Below are 22,974 nucleotides of genomic sequence, written 5' to 3'. Positions count from 1 at the left end.
TTTAATATATAGGTGCTATGTAATTTATAAGTGTACATTTGTAATAAATTCAAAGATGCACAGAACCCTTTACAAACTTTGAACTGGAGAAAGATATACATATGTTCCACGTAGATAGCCTGCAAATGCATGTTTATGCTATAGCATCTTAGTTGTTCTTATAGTATATATTTATTTTTTGTGAAATGTTTCGATTAATGAAATCATAACAGTAAACAACAGTAAACTGATAGATATTATAAAATATATATATATATATATATATATATATATATATATATATATATATATCAATAATAATAATAAAATGTGCTTGTTAAAAAATGATGGTCAGAACTTTTCCTGGAGCAGGGGCTTTCCTATGCGTTGATACCATATTAGCCCTTGAGGTTCTGATACTAATAGTATGGGTGAAATACCTTACCTATTGCAATAGCGGTTCAGTATTGCAAACAAATATTTTAACGCCTTTGCCCGAGTCCCTAGAGGTGAAGCAAAATGTACTTTCCATCAGCTTTTATATTCAATTTGGGTTTATGTGAAAGCAAGAATTCTCCTTTGGCTACTGTGGCAAGTCGAAAGGAGGAGTAGGACACCTGGAAGACATGATTCAGGTTATTAATGAAATTAAAAGATTATAAGTAAAAGGCCGACATTTCCCCATCACTAAAGGGAATACCCTACTTATCTAAAAAAAAAAAAATATCTAAAATGTGGTCGTCAGTGGTCATAAAGTCAAAAGAAAATATGTACTCCATCCAAACTACCCTATCTGGCCCTGCCACTAAAGTTAACTAACTTAAATAACCAAGTGAATGATTTGTCTCTGTCTGGTCTCTCCTCCAGATCATTCAATAGTCTTGAATGATACAACCTCTCGGTGGCACAAATAGTCTCTCTGATCAACTCTTGTAGCTCCTCCAGAGCACTTTTCTTTCTCCTGCTTTTCTGTTCTCAGCCCTTCTCTTCTAGGCTTTTTGCTTATTAAATGAGAATGTTCTGTATTTGATAACTCGTTTTGAGAATAGGGACAAGTTTCTTCTGATAACGATATCCCGCAGGCCTCCCACTTCCCAAGGCCCCCAGGTACCTCTTACTTGGTAGGGGTTGGTGGTTGGGCTCAGCTCTCGCTTGGGACTGCTCTCTCTCTCTCTGCTGGTCGGATTCTTGTGTCTGTGTCAGACTTTGCTTAGTACGATTGCTGCTGGTTTGAAGCAACTTCACTTCCTGTACTGGTGGTATCGGCAGGGTTCCCCGGACGTCCGGCCCACCACGTACAGCTTGTGATCACACCACCACCTCAGTAGATGCAAAACTCTTGTTTCTGCATGCACTGGTTCTCTGGCGTTTTGCCCTCGCATTCTCTCTCTCTCTCTCTCTCTCTCCAGAAGTTGAGGGCTCCACGACTAACTTCTGCTCCACCTCCAGCCGGCGTAATGATGTCAGGAGGCTTCCCCTGCGCATTAGACTTCTCCTCCTCTCTCTTCCTCCTCAGCACATTTATATTTGCTTTTTGCATTAAAGCGACATGTTCCATTTCTGGTGGCCTTAGGTTTCATCTTGCATTGCCTTCAGCCATTGTATTAATGCCACATTCTGAGGCTTATCAGGTAGTCCCAAGTATTAAATTACATTCGTTGGTGTAGGCATTTCTTCATAAGACCGGGAGTCCTTGTCCCCAAAGGGGGAGTCTCTCCCGGTGAGGTCCCACTTGCCTCGACAACTACTGAGGAGTCTGCAGAGTGGGTTCAACTCTCTAGACTCACTGAGGGTGCCTCCCCACCTGGGGACAAGGGGTGAATACCCACCATTCATCACACTGCTAATTGCCAAAACGTTGTACGAAATTTCTCACCAATACCATCCTTCTGCTTATCCTGCATGGGCTGGTGGTGTTTTACTTTCTGGCATTTCGCAAAAATTCTATTCCAGGCTCTAATTTGATGGATGAAGATTTGAGTCTTACTTTCCCCTTGAGGATTATAGTGCAGTTCTGATATTTTGCTGCTACTGCTAATGAAAACGTGGAATGTTTTACATACATTTTTTTCCGTGTTTTTAAATGGTTCAATAAGCTCTTCTCTCGAAAATACCTCCTATTCTTCGCAAACCACTAATATTTTATATCATTGTTGGTTGTCTTTATATTCATATGTCTATCCCAATCTACCCTTTACAATGTTATCTAATGACTATGACGATGAGCAAATTCCACTCAACTACAGATTTGTTACCCGACGTAGTCTGGGCCCAAAATTACAGCTAATGCAACAAGGATGTGCACATCCACATATCATTTGTTAAAAATTCCCTTACAGATTTAGACCTTTTTTTTTTAAAGTTCAACTTGTGTCTAAAAGTAATAAAATACATTTATACTTTTTTTAAGAACTAATATAGACTTTTCAAAACTCTTACAAAAGTTATGCTAAGTAAAAATGTTAATGTTACATGAACATGTTCAGCTATTAAAGTCATGAAAGCAAACAATAATGGATTGAACTTTTCTGGTATAAGAAATGCCTCACCTTTCAAAAGAAAACATTTTGTCGGCAGGAAGCACATTTAGCAAGCAAAACGTGTTTTTCTCCTTTGGGGAAATGAAAAAAAATGGACAATTTTTGTTTTTGTGTTCATCCAAAATGATTCTGCTGTAGTAAAGTAGTGGGTGGCATTACCCCCAGGCAAAGTTGGCTTCCATTTTCGCTAGGCAAAATGATTTTGTGTTGTGTCGGCCTGTGGAGGGCGACCTGCTGTATCATGTATTAGTCCAATTCAAAGGCATGTGCCAAACTGAATAATCTATATGTGTATACATAAAATACATTAATGAATATCTGAGTGCATTGCTTAAGTATTAGGAAATAATCTAATTCTAAAAATGGACTGCACTTCAAACTACACTGTCACAGGTAGCTTATTGCATTATAAAAATAAAAAAAAACTTTGCTTTGCGGCCGGTAATGTATATATAGGAATGTAGCTGTCAGTCTTATTTAGTGCAAACTTTGCTTTGAAGCATCTTTCATGGAAACAAAAAGATTATTGTTCCAGATATTCACAGTAAGAATTACTTACATAACTAGACAAGTTTCCTGGGCAGTCGTGAAACCCAATGCATTGTTTCATTTTGTTGGATCAACTCATTTAGTTTACCCAATGAGGGATATTCCTGTTGCAAACGTATACAATCAATTAGAATGGCTTAACAAAACATACCCTGTGTTTTGATATACTTTCCTCAAATTAATTGTACATGGCTCTCCTAAACAATTGCCAGTTCTACGATGGTGATTAAGGGTAGTAGACAAGCATAATAACATTCATTCATTAGATTTTATTCGGCATATCAACCATTTAGCACATTATACATAAAAACACAATCACTAAACACCTTGTTATAATTATCCAATAAATACATATTTAAATACAATAAACATAAAATACATGGTAAAAACAAATAAACCCAATCAACAGGAGGAGAGCAAGCTCGCAGTCTCACATTTTGCCTTCTTTAAGCAATTCAATAAATTGCCACAACACCAGCACAATGAACCCGATGAATTACCTTTGTTGTACACCAATAACATTATTTTCCCCGCCACGCAACTAGGCCCTATGAATAAAGTGGGCGGATGTGAAGACTAGATGGAGTTTCGAAAGTCTTTTTACAAAATGTCAAAGTTTCTCCCGTGCATCTGATCACAGCAGCTCTAAAACAGGTCTTAATTATGAGCACCTTAATCAGTGTTATACCTTGCATATTAACAGAAAATGTATGAATGTTTCATTGGCTGCTCCACATAAGGGTCACACCCCCGATCCGTTAGGACTCCTGAGTTTAGTAAAGGAGGCTACTGGGTGAGTCCCCAACCTGAAGCGCAATTACAACAACCTTTCATATGGAGGAGTAACTATGTCCAGGTACTGTTCAAAACCCGTCTCGACTTTATGCCTCAGATAAGCAGGGGCGAGCTTTAGCCTTGCGGCAGCTGCTTCTTGCTTTGCTCGGCTTCTGAGGCACGCTGCTCTTGTAATCCTACCAAGGGTTCTGCTGTCAATGCAATGGGGATTATCCCATGCCTCCTACTCATTTAGGACTATCAGTAATTCTTTCACGTGCCTTACCCACTGGAGACGATTACCATCTTCTAGAGGGATGAAGAGTTTGAGAGCATCCCGAAATGTATCCAGGTCCGCAATCCGCCACAGCCTGGCCCAACACAAGACTAGTTTTAGAGTAACTTGCTCACCCACTGTGCATATATCGAGCTCCAAGTGGGGCACAGCCGAAGGTGTACTTTGGGGAAGCAAAAACAACTACTTCAGAAACTTATTTTCCATGCGATCTAATGCCAGTGTAGTGCAATATCCCCATAGTTCTGTGCTGTAAGCTGACGCCCGTAGAATATTTTTTATAGAGCTCTAAAGCAGGGGAAATAATACCACTGCCAAGTTAGTACATGATTTCCCAGCCTGCACAGACCAACCACCATTGTCACAAAATCTAATCCCCAGGTAACGAAAGAACCTGACCTGTTCCAATTTGACCAAATTTACAACAATGGACAAAGGAATACGTTTTACAAATGGTGGTCTAAAAACCACCACCTTCGTCTTTGCTATGTTCAAATCAAGGTTCAAGTCCTTACATTTCCTCACCACAACGTCCATATTTACCTTCAAACTCTGGGGTGACAAGGCCATGATAACCCCATCATAGGCTGTCTATTTGTCCGGACCCAACCTAGGGCAGTCCAGGCAGATCTCCAGAAGAGCATCAACCAACTCCTGAATGTATATACAAAAGGGCAGGGGGCCAAGCATGCACCCCTGTCTTATACCCTTCTCCACATCGAAAGGGGTAGTGGTTTCACCGCCCAGACCCCACCTGACCACAGGCTGGTTCTCTGAATACCACAACTGAATAATAGAGGCCAAGTGGGGTCGAGCATATCTCTCTCTTAATATCCTCTGCCGCCAAAGGCCGTCCTGAGATCCAGGAATACTGCGTACAGCTTCATCTTTAGCAGCACTGTATACTTTTGGATCACCAGGAACACCCTAAGACTCAGATCCACAGTACTCCTATTCCGTTAAAACCCTGCCTGAAAAACGCTGATCACATTGTATTAGTCTACCCATTCTTGCAGATGATGGAGTATTGACTTCCCAAATATCTTCCCTGTACTGTCCAAGAGAGAGATCGGTCTGCAATTGGCAGGGGAGCCCCTCCCCCTTTTTATATATGGGGACAATGACAGCGTTTTACCAGGAGGCAGGGACCATCCCCAAGTTAATGACGGCATTAAAACAAGTACAGAAAATTTGCCCCCAGGTCCCTACTTCATCTTTAAACAAATCAATTGGAGTGTTATGTGAGCCCGGGGCCTTTCCGCTTTTTTGAGAGTTTATAGCCCTGCTGACTTCCGCCACAGTTAGTTTAAATTCATCCTTCCCCACTACCTTGTTCAACCTGCTGGTGCTACCTGGAGATGAAATTTTGTCACCGCTACAGTATAAACCTGCAAAATGGGCACTGCAGATTTCAGGAGGGATAGAACAGTGAGTTGTGTCATCCCCATTCACTTCAGCACCATCTACTAATTTCCAAAAAGAACCACAGTCCCTGTTTTTCGTGAGCTTTCGAGGGGAGGGGGGCATTCCGTTTACTATGAGCATATTCTTGTTTTTTTCCTGCTATCAGTTTCTTAGAACCATATCTAAGTGATTTAAACTGAGCCGTATGAACCGCAGTGCGGGGTCTAACACAGGCCACTATCTTCTTCTTAGCCGCTCTGCATTCGCTATCATACTAGCCATCTTTAGATAATGTGCGCTTCTTAACTTTGGCCAATGGATGGGTAATGTATTGGATTAGAGTAGCTCTCATTTTACTAAATTCAGCCAAGATATTTTGATTTGAGATTTTCGCATTACCTATGACATTCATAATAACATAGTACAACAGTAAGTGACATTTGACGTGTTGCAGATTCTGGAATAGGCATAGTACAAGGTGAGCGTTGAACGTAACCACTTGGCAAATTACATTTTGCTGGCCTTATGGGAAGCCAATTACCCAAGGGCGCTTCATGCAATCATGGAAGTGTGCTGCTTTGTAGCTTCCTGAATTTAACCAACCTTCACACCTCATCTTTTCAAGAAAGTACACATTAGCTTTTGCTAATTTTAATACACTGTTGTTTGTGCCTGTCATCAATCGATATTAAACATTCTGTAGACTTATCATTTTAAAAAGGTTAACAAAAAGGTATAGGGCCTCATTACGAGGTTGGAGGTAGCCATGGCTGCCTCCAAAATCGTTCCGAATCCGGTCTGGTGGATGGAGCAATTACCGGTCCATTCCGAGGTCGGCGGGACTGGTAATTCCCCGTTCACCAGAGCCATTCCCCATTCCCATTTGAGCCCCCATAGGGCTCAATGGGAAGGGGGAAGGCGGCAATAACGGTACCGCAAATTGCGGTACCGTTATTGACCCCGGTATCCCTTTGCGGGTCCTGTCCTTAACGCCTGGTAAAACCAGGCGTTAAAGAAGGACCCACAAAAGCTCCGACACGGCCTTAAAATAAACTCGACCCCAACTACGCCACCTTCAATATCGACAACAACGACATTAAAGTGGTACCGGCTGTCAAAACACTTGGCTTCTATCTCGACTCTGCGCTTTCCCTTAAGAAGCAAGTCAACTCACTATCAACTTCCACAGCTTACACCTGCAAACTGATCCGAGCTTGCAGACCATTCCTCTCTGAAACTAGCCGCATCACCCTAGCCAACGCACTCATACTATCGAGACTGGACTATTGCAAAGCACTTTATGCAGGCTCCAATAAATACGTCTTAGACAAACTACAAAGACTCCAAAACAATGCCATTAGAGCAGCTCTCAATATTCCTAATAGAGAGCACATTTCTGCATTCAGAAGAAATACTCATTTGGCTCAACATAAAAGACAGAGTCCTCCTCAAAACACTATCCCTGACCTCCAAATGTCTAAACAACATTGCGCCCCCGTATTTTACAGAGGGAATCAATAGGAAAACCTCTAACCGACCCATGAGATCAGCCAACGCCTTCACCCTTGAGACTCCCAGGTACAAACTGAACACAGCCAGCGGCTCCAGCTTCCCAGTTACGGCTGCCCAATCCTGGAACAAACTCCCACTTGAGCTCAGAACCGACCAACCCTACCCCGCATTCAGGCGAAAACTCCTAGCATGGCTATGGTCCAATTATGCCTAAACCCAGCGCCAGAGGTACCTCCCTTACCGAGACAGCGCACCATACCTCCCGCCATCCGCATATATGCCATCCCACCACCAGCAGATACTCTAACTTCTTCTCTCAGTAACCTGATCACCTACTATAGTCATTTATTTATTTATTTATTCAAATTTGTTGAGCGCACATCAGCCCAGAAGCATCGTGGCGCTTGTTACAGACATCTTAGTTGCAAAGGAAACCGTAGTTACAATCAATACATAAATTACAGAGGAAATATATACAATAGCAAGGCAGTATATTTACATGGCTTCCTGAAATTTGCTAGTTATTTAGCAAGGAACGAGGTTTTCAGTTTCCTGCGAAAGATGGGAAGTGAGTTTTCCGTTCGGATGTCTGAAGGGAGAGCGTTCCATGTCTGTGCTGCAATGTAGGGAAAACCTAGACCTCCGGCTTTGGCTTTTTTGATGCGTGGGGTGCAGAGTAGGTTAGCGTATTGCGTCCTGGTGGGACGTGTGGAGGAAGGTTTGAGGATGGTATCTGAAAGATAGGACGGGGCGGAGAAGGAGAGGCATTTGTGAGTGAGGGTGAGGATTTTGAGGGTGATCCGTTCTTTGACTGGGAGCCATTGGGCTGAGAGCCTGGCCTGGGTGATATGCTCTCTTCTTGGGATACTAAGAGCGGCCCGGAGAGCGTTGTTCTGTGTGATTTGTAGTCTATTTATGTTTTTGGCTGATGTGCCTGCTAGGAGAGCATTGCAGTAGTCCAATTTGGCTCCAATGGTTGCCCTCGCTATGGAGAGGCAGTTAGGTTTAGAGAGGTAGGGCTTGATGGCGTTTATAAGTTTGGTGGTGTGTGCGGATGCGGAAGTGATAGCGCTGACTTGTCTAGTCATAGATAGCGAAGAGTCAAGGTATACTCCCAGTGTCTTGACGGCTGTGGACACGAGGATGATGGAGTTGTCAATTGAGAAGTTAGTGTACAGTTTGTCCAGTTTGTCTAAGGTGTTCTGTTGACCTAGTATCAAGATTTCGGTCTTGTCACCATTGAGGCAGAGGCCATTAATTGCCATCCATGCCTTGATGATGGAGTAGATAGTATGGAGTGCCTTTGCGTCTTCGTTGTATGAGCCTGAGAGGGGTAGAAGTACTTGTGTGTCGTCCGCGTAGTTCGTGTAGGTGATGCCGTATGAGTCAAGTTTGTCAAAGAGGGGCTTGGTGAACAAGTTATAGAGTGTGGGTGCAGTGCAGGAACCTTGAGGGACCCCGCAGTGGATTGTCGTGGGTGTGGCGTTAGCGATGTCCGAGAAGACTTTCATGGCCCTACCTTCGAGGAAGGAAGTGATCCAGGCGGCTGCTTTTTTGGAGAAGTTGGCTGAGTGCGTGAGGTGGGAGGTGAGAATCTTGTGATCAACCAGATCAAACGCGGCTGAGAGATCTAGAAGAAGCAGAAGAGCCGGCTTGCCTTTGTCCATGATTTGGGTGATCTGACTCTTCAGATCTACCAGGGCTGTTTCTGTGCCATGTCCTTTCCGGAAGCCCGATTGTCTCGTCCCGAGGATGGAGTGGGTTTCCAGAAAGTGTTGGATTTGGCGGTGTGCGGCTTTGTCCAGTAATTTCAGCAAGAATGGCACAGTGGTTATTGGTCTATAGTTGTTGGGTTGTGAGGGGTCAAGAGTCGGTTTTTTTAGGAGAGGCCGGACCCAAGCCTCTTTGAGGTTGGCTGGGATGATGCCTGTTTTAAAGGACGCATTGATAAATGCCGTGAGGAGCGGCGCAAGGCAGTCTGCGCAGTCTTTGACTAGTTTAGGTGGGCAGATGTCGCCTTTGCATGGGGAGGGTTTGAGGTTTATTAGAAGGTTAATAACTTCTGTTTCAGTGACATCTCTGAAGGAGAAGTCAGGTGTGGTGGGCTTGGAGGAGGTGGGTGGGGTGTTGGTCGGTTTGGTTCCTGTCTGGTGAGGAAGTGCTTTGCAGTGGTCTTTGATTTTCTTTTGGAGAAGGTCAATTTTGTGAAGCATGGCAGCTTGAATGCTGGTACACCACGCTTCATCTTTGATTATTTCATCTGGAGTATTAGGGGGGAGATGAGCTCATTAAAGATTGCGAAAATCTCTTTGGAGTGTGACTTGGCATTGGCGATACGAGTGTTGAAGGCGTTGGCTTTGGCATTGGAGATAGCTCTCTTGTATTGGTGGGAGATTAAATTGAATATGTTTTTGGTAATGGTGCAGGGGTCAGATTGCCAGTTTTTTAGTCAATTGAACTGATGTCTATGTCTGTACTATAACCCGTATATAAGCCTGTTTTGTATATAAATACTGTGCATGTAAATCATGTATATTTATAACAATGTGTAACTAAGCTGATAAGTATCCTTGTAATGCTTGCGCCCAACTACCTCCGGGTCTCGGCTGCGCCATATCAAACAAACAAACAAACAAACAAAGGGAACTCGTAGTAGGGCGGTAAGGGATTACCGGCACCGGTGCCCTTACTGGTGCCGGTAATCCCTTACCGCCCACCTCGTAATGAGGCCCATAGTGTCTCTCCATGAGTCTCAAAGGTCCCATTATGTCACTTCCTGTGAAGCTGTTTGTGGTCAAAAGGGAAATCTAGTAAAATGGCTGGCTCCGCTTGGTTCACAACGGAAATGTAGTGTTATAGGTGTCGAGACACAAACAACAAGACAAATGATTGCTAATTGTGCAATCCATTGTGTGCTATTCTCCCAGTGCCAGATCACTATAAAGGAGTGAGTGCATGGGCCGGGTGAGCTGAAAGCCCATAAGATGAGTGGAAAGGGATGGTAATTAAGGAACAGCGAGTGAGGATGTGGGGGGTGCAGAAGGTTATTTACTTTATTGCGAGATAATGTGCAGAGGAGGGACACAGCTGCCTCCTCCCAACACATTGACCAGCTTTACCCAATTTAGAGGCAGAACTTCTATCAGCTGCATTCATAGAAGCTCCAGTTTTGTTATGCATGTGCCCAGGGCAGGCCCTAGGGCAGGGCCGGCCAGGCGACCACCCGGAGCGCCATTAGCCTCATGCCACACCAGCTCGGAAGAGTCTTTCAAGTACTCCCCGAGCTGGCGTGGTGGGAGAAGGCACGGCAGGCACCCTATTGAAATTTAATAACAATAGAGTGCTGATGCTTTCGCATCAACACCTATTGAACAAATTGGCCCCCCCCTGCATTACAAGGGGCATGCGGAGGAGGCACCTAATGTGTGCTTCGCTGCCCAGGGCGCTGCCGCTGCTAAAGCCGGCCCTGCGTGTGCCCTGGCTTATGCATGCACCTTTCATGCCACTACTAAACTGAGTGACGTATTACAGGTTGGAGAAGCAAGCTGCTAGATGGCGGTAGCAATGCTGCCGCTTTCACCACTTTGAATTAGTCTTTAAGTCGACTCCACAGGACCGGGATACCTCTGGGAATGTCCATGAAGCGCCCTTCTTGCCAGACCAATCCCTAACGATTCTCCACACAGCGGATGGTGGAGGCCAGCTGCCTCTGCCAGCCTGAGCCAACAGTTTCACATACTATTCACCTGCATGCCGTGCTGAGAACCTGCCAGGGAGTTGATTTCACCAATCTTATTCCCACCCCTGGGCCACACTTGATGGGCCGCTATTTACAGGGCAAGGCTTTTATACCTCTGGACTTGGTGGCTGAGAGGCAGCGATGAGTATGATTTACTTCTCCCTGCAAATAATACCTTAATTGGATATATGTGTCAGAAGGGGCAATGCTCTAAATGTTATTAATCTTTGTCCATTCATTAACTGTTAATTAATGTGATCAAATGTGATTGCATAGTTTGTCCAATTCTAAGAGTCGGCTCTTTAGTAGTTGCAAGAATATCATCTCTAATCAAGGTAAAACAGCACTTAACGTGCCACATCCAATGGGACTTTCTTCAAGTGGAGGGGGCATCATTGCAAGTTACAGTACCTACATTTTCACATATTCCCGATGCTATGGGGAAACTCGCCAGGGCTTGTGGAGATTGGTCTATCACCTGTGTGTCAATGCGGTAAGATCTCAGTTATTCCTCAGGTTATTCAATGCAGGGCTGCATCAGGAGCAAAGAAATGTTATTGCTGCAGGTGATACTAGGGTTAACACAAGCTCACTCTAATCCTCATCACAGCAGTGGTCTACCTCGAACCGTAAAACCTGATGGATTGTGTAGATGATCGTGGATTTCTGCCTGTAGCAGTTTGCCTTTTATTAAAACAGATTTCCCCCCACCCCTGTCCAACAGTGCAGATATACCTAATGGTATGGGAATATCGAACTCGAAGTTGCCACTTGAGCCAATGGGATAGTGAATACATACAGGAGTGGGGTTTTGAACTAACCCGAGACCTAGTCGGGAATAAATCAAAGTTCAGCTTAATTCCAATAAACTTCCTCAAGGTGTTGATTACGATATGCTCAACACCCCAGCATTACAACATTTTTTCAGATGTCACCTCTGTGCCTTAAAAGGACCCCGTAGATGTTCATAATGTCACCAGGTTCACTGATTGCATCCTCCCCAGCTCCATTTTTGTTGGAGGGCATCAAATGTTCGTCTCATGACCCGCTACAGGGCTTCCCACTCAGGTCATACAAAAGTAACTCAATTTCACTAACAAATGTATTCACTTCAGCAATAGGTTGCAAAATTTGAATTAATTTCTTTGTATTTGGGCTGTTTTGGGAGGTTTCGCTTTGTTTGTTTGTTTGTTTTATTGATTTATAAAGCACGCCACATCCTAGGGTATCTGGGCCCATTACAAGACAGCTTCAATGCAAAAATCGATACATGCAATAAGGTCATAGCAATGTAAACTGGGTACATACATTAAAGACATGAAAGAACGGATGGAGGCTAAGGTAAAAGAAATAGCAATGGCAAAAAGAGCATATGTATAACACAGAATTTAGTGCATAATCATGTAAAGACATAGATAGGGGTATCTGGGAGCTCTAGACACTCCGGTGATGGGAGTCGTTCATGGATAGCCATTTTCTAGTGTTAGATTTAAAGCTTTGAAAAGTCTGAGTGGAGCACAAATGAAGGGGGGAGATGCATAATGTCATAATGCAACACTTATCGAAGCGATTGGGAACCAAATAGTCCCATTTCAGGGTTTCAAATGAATGTGAAATATCGGTAGTACGGCAGTGGGAAAACAGCAATTAAAGAAAATAAATAACAGGTTTGCTTGTAATTGGCATAATAATCTCACCCTCCTCTAGCCTTGTCACAATGGGAACGATTTAAAACTTCTTGCCCCGCTGCTGCTGATTGCAGTTCCACTTTCCCTCACTTGACTTCGGATTCACTGAGTGAGGGACCAGATGACCTGGCACGCAAAGCATGCCTCCCAGGACTGTCTATCTGCGGGGTCCTGGTGCCTGAGGGGACTGCTGCTGCTTGCAGCTTCACTTTCCCCACTTCAGAAAACCTTCCTATTTCCACTGTAACTTTCTCAAGGGTCACCTGCTCCTTCTGTTCACATATCTTGCACTCACACCGAGGCCACGTGTGACATGCAACCCATATGATGGATAAATAAATCAGCTATTTAAGTCAGGTCCCTCATACTGACCACCGGGCATTCCTATAGAGCAGGGAAAGAATTGTTCTTAGAGATCCTTCAATTACAAAAGCATGCATAAATCCATAGAACTCCTTGCACATATGTTCCCTCCACACGTTGGACTGTCTAAAGTCTTTCACCATATTACTGTGCATTACAGTTTCTTTATCTACTTTCAAAACATTGCATTTGTTGTAAAAGGAATCCAAATTAGTAGATTTTTTAAACTGGCTGAAACAAGTAACAGGACACATCCTCCAGCAAACTCCTTGTCTTCTCTAAGCATCCTCCCCTGCTGCTCTCACCACAAGGTAAACCCATACACATTATAGCCGCGAGAATTAGAACAGCTCTGTGCGGGTCAGAAGAAGTACATAGGCGGTTAAGGTAACAACAAATAGAAAGTAACTCCAATCTCTCACTAGGCTAAGGATTTTCCCTGTCGAATGCAAAACTAACTAGGGCGCTTGCCAGTCGTCAAGTCTCCAAAGTAAACGGTCCTTTGTCAAACACTAAACTGTTCTATCCCTGCCACTATTCAAAAGCAACTAAGGCACAGAAGAATGACTCCCTTTCTCCTGTGTTCTACTTCTCAACAATGTCACTAAAATAGGTAAGTCTTAAGTACTTCTTTGCAATGTTTTGATAAGTTCACACAGTTCAGAAATAGGATTTTCCAGCTTTTCCACTGTGTCCTTGACACTTTGCTTTTCCCGTTTTGATCTTTCTTCTCTCTCTCTCTCTCTTACAAGACCTAATATCTTGATTATGCTTTCTTGAAACAAAGTCCACTGTCTTCCCTGGCTAGGCCAGTTACACACTCTTCCAAAAGAGTTCTCTCATGCTACTCTCCTTCTTTACTGGGACAAGAGGTCCTATATTATCTACTGTATTTATCTCATGCCACATACTGTACCATTGAATGTATGTACTCTTTCTTTTTGCTGCGCACAACGATATGTAACTATGTTGTCCACATGATTATGCGACCAGCTACCTGAGGGTTTGGACGCGCTCTATAAATAAACAAACTAAACTAAGTATTAAGACTCCAGAATTGATAAGCATTTGACTTCCATTGTTCAACCTTAGTTAACTTCCACTCTTCATAATTACTGGGCTGAGTATTATTGGGCCAATAATGCTTCAGACTGGATTTCCTCTCTTTAGAATTACTGGCACGAGTATGATTGTGCCAGTAATGATTCACACTTGACTCTCTCTCTTCAGGATTACTGGGATAAGCATGATTTTGATACTCATATTTGTGTTCCTTCCCGGGTCTCCAGCTGTCTCGGTTACGTTCTCTTCTAAGGGTTGGCATCACTGGGGCATCACTGGGCTTGCTTTCAGGACTGGGATTCCTCTTCTTTTTTTCAGGGCGGCCTCTGCCTTCTCACTGACTCAGCTTCTCAGCATTTGCTCTGTGGTGCCAAAGTCGTTGTGATCTCGGCATAGTTACAAGACTGCACAGTCCACCACTACTGGGTCACGCCACCTCTCAGAACTGGTTCTCTTCTTTGGGGTTTCCTTCCCCTGCTCTGTCCTGCTTCCAGCTCTTTCGGTACTTACCTCGAACGCCAGCAGCTTGCCTCCTCAGCATGCAGGACTTCCTGGCTTCTATCAGCTTCCACGAAAACGCTGGTTTTAAACTCCTGGGCTTCTCTACACTTTGATAACATTCCTTCTTTTTTTATGACGCATGGCTGGACCATCCCCAGCAGAAGAGTATAGTTCTCTTTCTATTTCAGTTGTTTCAGGCGCGTGCTCTCCATCACACAATCATTCTTCTTCAGAGTATTGCCATTTAATGACAGTTGAGTGATCTCTATCACTCGCTGACTCTTCTTCTTCGGTTCCATGTCTTAAAATTGCGGCAAAAATGGCCGTGTTTACAAAATATTTCAGCAAAAATGCAATGGTTTTGTGCCACAATCATGTAAAGGATGCGGGGGACACCCTCGCACCAATTATACCCTTTAATGGGGGCGGGGAACACCCCTGCAAACTCTGCTCCCATTAAATGGTATAATGGGGTACACCTTTACCGGGTCAAACCATAGCATTATTGCCGCAATTTATTTTTACCGGCAACATTTTTGCCACGATTTTATTACCGGATATCTCTTCTTCATAGTATTGTTACATTCTTCATAGTATTATTACAATGCAATTCTTCAGGTTGAATCTTGGGTCTTATGGCACAGTAACAAACAGTGTCTTGATCTTGTTGGCCCTTCTGAAGCCTTGGTGTTATTGATGGCCCGAAAGTGAGTAACTTAGAGGGTTCCCCTGTGGAACGTGTGTCTTTGCCCCCAAGGGTGGAGTCTCCCACGGTGAGGTCCCGCTTGCCTCTACCCCTAGGGAGGATATCGTGTAGCGTCCTCACTTCCCTAGCCTCAAAGGGAAAAGTTCCCCTCTGGGGGGGGGGAGTGACTGAATCCCGCAAATCGTCACAGCATCCATGGGTCCTCTGCCTTCTCTCAGCAACTGATGCTGTGGAGCTGCCTCAAAACCATATGAGTGACAGCACCTTGGGAAGGGTGTGGTAGTCCTTTGGTTTGAAGCAGTTGGAGATAACTGGGATCACTAATCAGGGATTCTGGCCCAAGTCCAAATCAAGGAATTACACACAGACAAACACTGGCTTTCCCTGACTGGGAACAACTTGAGCAAATTTAAATACAGTTTGAGAGGACACCCGGCATTAGGTGTTAATATCTTGGCTCGCTCTTTCTCTGGACCATGAAGTGCATGCTTCTCAGAAGCACCAGAACTTCACAAATGGTAATGAGTGGATCCCTAGTCAGACCCATTCCTAAATTCCATTCCATGAAACTTGTTAAATCTGTGTACAAAGTAGCTACATAAGAGTAAGCAGGAAACATTACAGAAAAGAGAGCAATGGATGGAGGGTGAAAGAGGAACAGAGGAAGATGGGGTAGCAGGTAAGGGTGGCAAGGAGGGAAACAGACAGACACACAGAGTGGGCTTTTGAAGTGGCAGCATGAGAAAGTGAAAGTGGGAGCTATCTGCTATGGCCAGTGTTAATTGTACTTGCATTTATTTGAAGAACAGGTATGTCAATTTTTTTTTTTTAAATATAGTTTTTATTAACATTTTTTAAAAGGTTATACAACAAACATGTCATTTCAAACCGATGCCATTCTCAGAAAAAAAGACATTCGAATTAGAAGTTTGTACAAACGAGATATGACCCCCCTGGAGCCCCGTGTGGAGATGATCGCTTTCTTGAAGTCTGTGAGTTCCCTCCTGAGCGTGTCCCCCCATGAGGGTTCAGAGAGGACTCCCTTCAGTTGGAGATAGCGAAAAGGTGAAAGCTTGCCCAGCCCCAGCGCCTCCTCCAGGTCCAGGAGGGGCATGAATGAGCTACCCACCCACAGGTGGCAAGCCCTAACAAGGCCCGCCTCATACCACCTCTGATACGCGGCCGGCTCCGCAACCTTAGCTATGAATGGTGGCGTCCAGATGCAACTTAGTGGGGAAGGCCAGGTTGTGAGCCATCTATAATAACCCCCCTCCTTCCAGATAGGTATGTTACTTTTGATGAGAAATTACCTACAATAACACATTTGTAGACAACATAACAATTCCCACGCAGGGTGACTGTACAATAGTATGAAGATGGGAACTAGTAGCGAGGCAGTTCATGAAGGTTTCTTCTTTTGCCTCCCTACTCAATGCCTGGTGATTACATGTGTTATGTGATTAGTTCACTTGCCACAAGCTGCAGTGCAAGCCTTCATCTAGGATACTCATGACCTTGGGATGCCATTGCGAGCATGCGTAAAGTGAAGCTTTGTTTGTTCCCTGTACCTCTGCTCTTTAATCCCTACCTGGTATACAGATTGAAAGTATACAGGTTTCTTTCCAGGGAATCACTGGCAACCGCTATTTCTGGTGATGTAAGCCAAGGGATTCTTCCAGCACTGTACCAGGTCCAGCATAGTACAGTCGGCAGTGGGGCTCAGACCCGTTGGCCTCTATACTATTTATTCCAAAGAATTGAAAGATGACTTCATCACACCTGTCTCCTATGGTCTTATAATGTCACTTTCCGTTTATATCAGGAGGTTTTCTCTGGAATCTTGGAAAAGTGCAAATATAAAAGCCACTCCATCATCTCAAATGCGTCCTTATTTTCATTATGGTTTAGAGAGGGATGGCGGAACTCAGAGCCTAATTTCATTTCTGGCTGTTATGTCTGAAAATACATCTGTGGTTAGAGTTGTTAAAAAGCATTTGGATATGGAATTTACATTGGAAATCCCAGCAGGGTTCTGATCTGACTTTCAACTTCCAACATCCATAACTCATGTGTTATTTCTGAGCCGTAAGCCTGAAGGACATGCTGTTACCGGAAAATATAATCTCATTTGGAAATGTGCTTGACAAAAAGCAGAGATGATAAGTACGAAGATGAGTGAATTATAAGAGATCACTACAAATTTCAACATGTTGTCTGAGGTTAATGCAGTGAAACTCAATTACAGAACAAGCCATAACAGCTACTGTTGGCAGTAAAGATGTGAGAACGAGGTTTATGACAATATTGTGCTTAAACAAGGACGTATTTGTTTTTAAATCCATATTTCTTTGTGTGATACGATCACTGGTGGCATTGTAGCAACATGGGGCCGGTCTGCCATCTTCCATTTCCTTATTGTGTACCTTTGCGCTTGTGTGCAGGCCTTCACATCACACGGGAGCTGCATCTGCAGTGGGACCAGGGGGTGAGCTGTCAGAGCAACGTGGGACATCGGTTGAAGGTGAGACTTACAGTTGGTGGATATGGGTTTGGGAAGAGTGGTCTAACCCAGATGGTCCCACGAATCTCTTGAGAGAGCTCATAAAAAGAGCCAGTACATCTTTTGCCTGTAATGTAACTGGCCTGTGCCCCATGTGCGGGGCTACGTGAGGGAAGTCAGGGGATCCTCCCCACACTTGACTGGGGTTGTCATTCACTAGCTTGGGGAGGTACCCAGCCCCCTTGGTCGCCCCACTTGAAGTCCTCTGACTAGGTAAGGGGCGTTGTTACAATCTCAAAAAAACATAAAATGTGGCCTCAGACCAGCCATAAAAGAACCACCAGTGGTAGTGCAAAACCACTGTCAATCACTACCACACAAAATTTAAGACATTGAAAAACTGTCGCCATTACTGCCAAAAATAAGAAATGCTCTCAGCTGGTCTTTAAAACGATCTTAATAGTTAGAAGCTGCAGCAAAGTAAGCAGTGTCACGTGAAATGTCATATAAGACACTTGCAATCATGGGAACGTGTTTTTTTCTCCAGCAGGGGCCCTACCCTAGCAGCAGAAATGAACATTTATATTTACTCCCAGAATTCTTCTGCTGAATTATCAGCGGAAGTAATGACCACCTGTGGTAGTTCGCACCAGCAGCAGTATTATTTATGGCAGGGGTAAACCAGAATAGCACATTTAGTGTATCTTGTCTGTAGCAGTGTGGTATTGATGGCAAAGTGATATTTGAACACAGAACAAAAACAAGAATTGTGGGGAGTAACCAGAAGGCAGGATTTAGCCCACTTACAGACCGCATTAGATATTAGGACCTTCAGAATTGGGGAACTCTAACCATCTGTATATAAGAATTCGACTGAAAATACTTTTTCACTCAGACTTTAAACTTTAAACTTCCATTGATGATATATAGGTTGTCAACAATTCTAACCACTTTGTGGATGAACCGCCAATCCTAGAGGTCTATTTGCAGTTCTCCTAGCAAATGGGCTGCACTATTCCACTGACCATTCGCCTTGAGGACGACCGATTGGTCGAAACACGTGTGGGCTTAACATAAATTAAACACCAAATCATTCATATGGACAACCTTTGGACTCTTTAATAATTCAAAGTTTTTGGATGGTGTTCTAATATTGAATACCTGATTTAGTAGTCTCCTGCGCTGTTTTGCAAAATACACTTCCTATCTAATGATATTTGAAACACAGCCATAACCATGGAGCGAGGCCTGTTTTTTATATTGTTTTTTAGTTTGCTTTGTGCTTGTCATATATCTGGCATTGTTAACACTTACTGCAAGAAAAAAAATCCTGCAGATTTGAGAGCAAACTAAAGAAGCTCTTGCTGAGCAATTATTTAAACAAACGTATAAAAAAAATTAAATGAACGCAGAAATTAGCATACACATATAGCATACACATATATTCTTCAAACTTTACAATATGATTAAATCAGTTTTCTAATTTTGTATAATTTTTGAAGCAAAGCAATGGACCCTATGCATATACGAGAGCTTGATTTTTATGTGGTTACCACCTTAGTAAAGCACTGCAATAAACATAGTTTGCAAAGAACAAATTAAACAGGAAATGTAATGACTCCTTTGTATTTGATTGATTTTAAAATAATGACAACTTTCTGACTATTGTCTATCTAACAAGTTTTTTTTCCTCCTTAAATAGCCTTTCTACTACCTACCTGTAACTTGAACCAGGTTAAGAAGATTGTGGTTATTAGGAAGAGGTTTATCTAAGTCTGAGGAGTGAGTAAAAGAACCATTTAAACACCCCTCAAATATCCAAAAATCACGCTGAATCCTTGAACCAGAAGGGCGTTACAAGGCCCCTGGAGACATGACATGTGATCGGAGGTGCAAAACGTAAAGTCCTAGGCATGTATGCAGGTGCCACTTCCCCAGTAAGATAGCTCAGTGGACTAAGTAACAAGTTGCAAATATCTCTGGGGATTTCTTAGTTCTGATTCATATACAACAGGGTTTGCTCAGCCTTTTAATCTTCTGAAATCCATGAAATGAGTACAAATGTGATGGGAAATAGCCACTTGTGCTTTGCACCAATACTACTAGTTCTAGAGATAAAGAGGCAGTGCCCTGTTTGGAGTACAGCAGAAACCCTCAGTGATCTGGTGCTTGCTGTTCCTTGCCATATACATCTGACTGCTTGCAGCCTACCAGGACATTACCCTCTGCTTTTCAAAATAAACAGTGTTAGTTTTAAGACTAATTACAAGCAGGTGTTCTGTTTGACAGTTTGTCTAAGCAAGGGCAAAAACTGACTTCATGAACATGTATTAAAGCCGTGTATTCATGTCTGCAGCAGGTTTTTGAAAACTGTACATAAAGAGTTAATGTTTGTCATTGACCACAGTAGGCAAACTGGCAAAAAAGCACCTACTTGCAATTAGGCTTGGAATTGAGAAATCTGCGCTCACCTCCACTAACCATATAACCCCTTGTTTACAACATTTCGAACTGTTGAAACAGCTCAAACCTTTTTTGCTCATAATCCCCTAGAAGTTCAACCCAGTCGAGCTGCTCAAGCCGGCTGGAACATGCTTACTCCTTCACCATACTATTTGCATTCTAAGCTTTCTAAAAGAGATTACTTGGCTTCACACTATGTGTGGCACTCCAGTCCCACTTGCTCTACCACTGATTAAGCTTTATCTGGAGACAATTATTGCTTAGTAGGCTAGATAGCTGAAAGCCAGCCATGCATCCAATACCATTCTGTAGCACTTCCACTGGCCCCAGAACAAGATACTGTTAAAAAAGCCAAATTAGTTTGATCAAAAAGAATTGCACATTTTTCAAACTTTAAATCTCCTTAACATGTTATTGTCATGGAACCTGCTGTCTGTTTTGCTCATCGCCAATAGTCCCACCACCATTGCTCCCCAGCCCCTTCTCTCTTCAGTCCGTGGCCATTACTTTGGTGGCACTGCAGACACTCAGCCAGTTTCCAATGGTGATACACTTGTGCATCGACAGTGAGAAACCTGAGGGCGTTCTCACATATACTTCCCTTAAATCCTCTGTGCAGGTGGCCAGAGAAGGGCCATCGCTTCTGGATCCTGACCTCGGGGGTGGGGACGCGAGAGAGGATCACCTGGGTGGAGGGTCCTTGGGGATTGGAAGGGAGATCTACTCAGGTGATACACGGTATACCCCCATCCCCTCCAGATGAACCCTCTATTCCAAGGGCATTAATGGGGTATTGTCATACATGTCCCATTGACCAAGAAAGAAGTATGAAATAGCATCTACTCAAACGTACCAGAAAGAGAGGGAAAAGGTCTAAATAGAAAATGGGCGAGACATGGTATCCCCCTTTGCCTATTGGTAATGAACCCAACCCTTCCCCAAATTTGCTGGACTGTTATAAACCAGCTGCCCTTATTCCTTCACACATGACAACTGACAGTACTGGGACGAACAAGAAGCAACCAAGAACAATGAAGACTACGCTCGAGGGGGGCGTGGCTACAGGGCCATGTAAGGAGACTTTTTTCTGCAGTAATCCATATTAAAAGTGCACATGCAGGTGCCTACGGCGGACAAAAATACATGTGCATGCACATGAGTTTGCAGAGCGCGACTGAAGGAGGTCTACAGCCCACAGAACGTAATTGTTCAGAAGTTCTGTGCATAACGGGGATCGCGGTGGCCTGGGACGCAGGGATACAAAATGGCGGATGAATAAAGAACAAAGAAGCCAAGCAGGAAGATTTGCCTTCAGGACTACGATGCAGAGGAGACGGAGCACAAGTGGCAGAGTAAAATGAAAGAACACTGCTGCGGCTCTGAAATGCAGTACAAGTTCATCATGGCGTAATTATAACAGGAACAAAGTGTCTGGAGCGAGGCGGATTGAGGAGTATACGTCGTCCGAGGTGCGTTCTGGGACACTGCGGGCTGCTGGACCCCACAACCCGAATACTGCCACATAGAGGCTGCTGTTGGAGGTAGCGCGCACATATGCGTTGTTGTTGAGCAGACGGAACAGCTACGTGGCTGTCGCAGCCTGCGATCGGAAGAAGCCAGACAGGTTACATTGTGGTGAATGGACACTAGGAGAACGAGCGCTCTGCTCAGCAGGAGCATCGGAGAGTAATCGGGAACTGGATACAATGATCTGGTTGAGTGTGACACTGTGACAACGGCACCTGGAGACTACAGAAAGTAACTGGCTGGTGAGGTTGCATACAACAAAAAAGGAAGTCACTTCAGGAGGAGGAACGAAACGGCAATAAATATAAGGAAGAAAACGCAATGAAATAAACAATGGGTGTCTTGCTGGGACAGTGCTCAATAACAGGACGCACAGAAGCACATCATACGGAGCAGGCATCTATACATAATATTGGAGCAGGCCTGGGCACAAAGGCTTAGACCCAAGCGGTGCAGACGGCGCACCGAGCACACGCATGCCTGCTGCCAACACAGGACACAAAACGCCCTACTATGACATGCAGACTAAATTAAGGCACTAGAGAGACAACAGCTGGAGTGGATGCCGCCGGACACTAACGTCACTAATCACATATGTTACGAAGGGCAGCGGCATCATGGAGGCGCTGACCAACATTACTCTCTGCCCGTATAAGAAGCACTTAGTGTAAGAAGCTAAACACCCAATACGACTGACCTCTTCCAGACACTCACACAACCACTGGGGTGCCCAAGTAGGTGATGTTATATATGTGGAGCCTGGTTAGGCGGGGACTTCTGAAGACGTTGACGCAGACAGTCTAGAAGCAGGGAATTACCACGTGGGACCAGAGAGGGTCTGCCATACTCCGAGACAATAACAACCAAGAAGGGCAAGGCACAGAGGCGGTGAGACGGAACACCTTACTATACTGGGATGCCTCGGTAACAGACCTTGACTGCTAAAAGGAGCGGCCAACCGCCTAAGTGGAGCAAGCTGCACCTGGTCACACTAACAGCAGCTCACGGAAGCGACAAGTGGGCAACGAGAAGAGCACCTGTAGCTGACGCACCTGAAGCCCAGCAGAGTCAAAGCAGGGCACGTGGGAGAGCACAACCCATTCCTGGGGTTAAGAAATAGGGCTGGGACGCTATTAGAGCAACTCCCCCTGGGCCCAAGCGCTAACAGTAGTCTGCCCCTGACGGGGCTAGGAACCATAAGTGAGGGGGCTCATCCACAAATCCAGCTGCAGCGAAATGTCCAACAAGCCTCCAAGACTGAAGAGCAAACAGCATACACTGGACGAATACGCCAGGACACCTCCTAACCCAGAAGGCGCTAGGAGCAAAGACAAAGCACTAGCTGGGGTATGGCTGCCATGGGTACGAACCA

At 44.2% G+C, this 22,974-nt stretch overlaps 1 protein-coding gene across 4 annotated transcripts in view; it reads right to left on the bottom strand.

Annotated features, from left to right (window-relative positions):
• CNTN1 (contactin 1) overlaps positions 1-22,974 on the bottom strand; it is a 1,316,193-nt gene that overhangs the window by 1,206,674 nt on the left and 86,545 nt on the right. The window contains exon 3 of one of the 4 annotated variants that reach the window (XM_069627984.1): positions 3,079-3,172. The exons of the other annotated variants lie outside the window; for them this stretch is intronic. The gene's annotated coding sequence lies outside the window, so the exon portion shown is untranslated. The remainder of the gene's footprint in view (positions 1-3,078; positions 3,173-22,974) is intronic. 4 annotated transcript variants of the gene reach the window in all.

The sequence above is a fragment of the Ambystoma mexicanum genome, chromosome 12, assembly GCF_040938575.1.
Source record: "Ambystoma mexicanum isolate Mex_15411 chromosome 12, UKY_AmexF1_1, whole genome shotgun sequence".
Taxonomy (NCBI): domain Eukaryota; kingdom Metazoa; phylum Chordata; class Amphibia; order Caudata; family Ambystomatidae; genus Ambystoma; species Ambystoma mexicanum.
The sequence above is the reverse complement of the archived record's forward strand: the minus strand, read 5'-3'. Positions and strand labels throughout refer to the sequence as shown.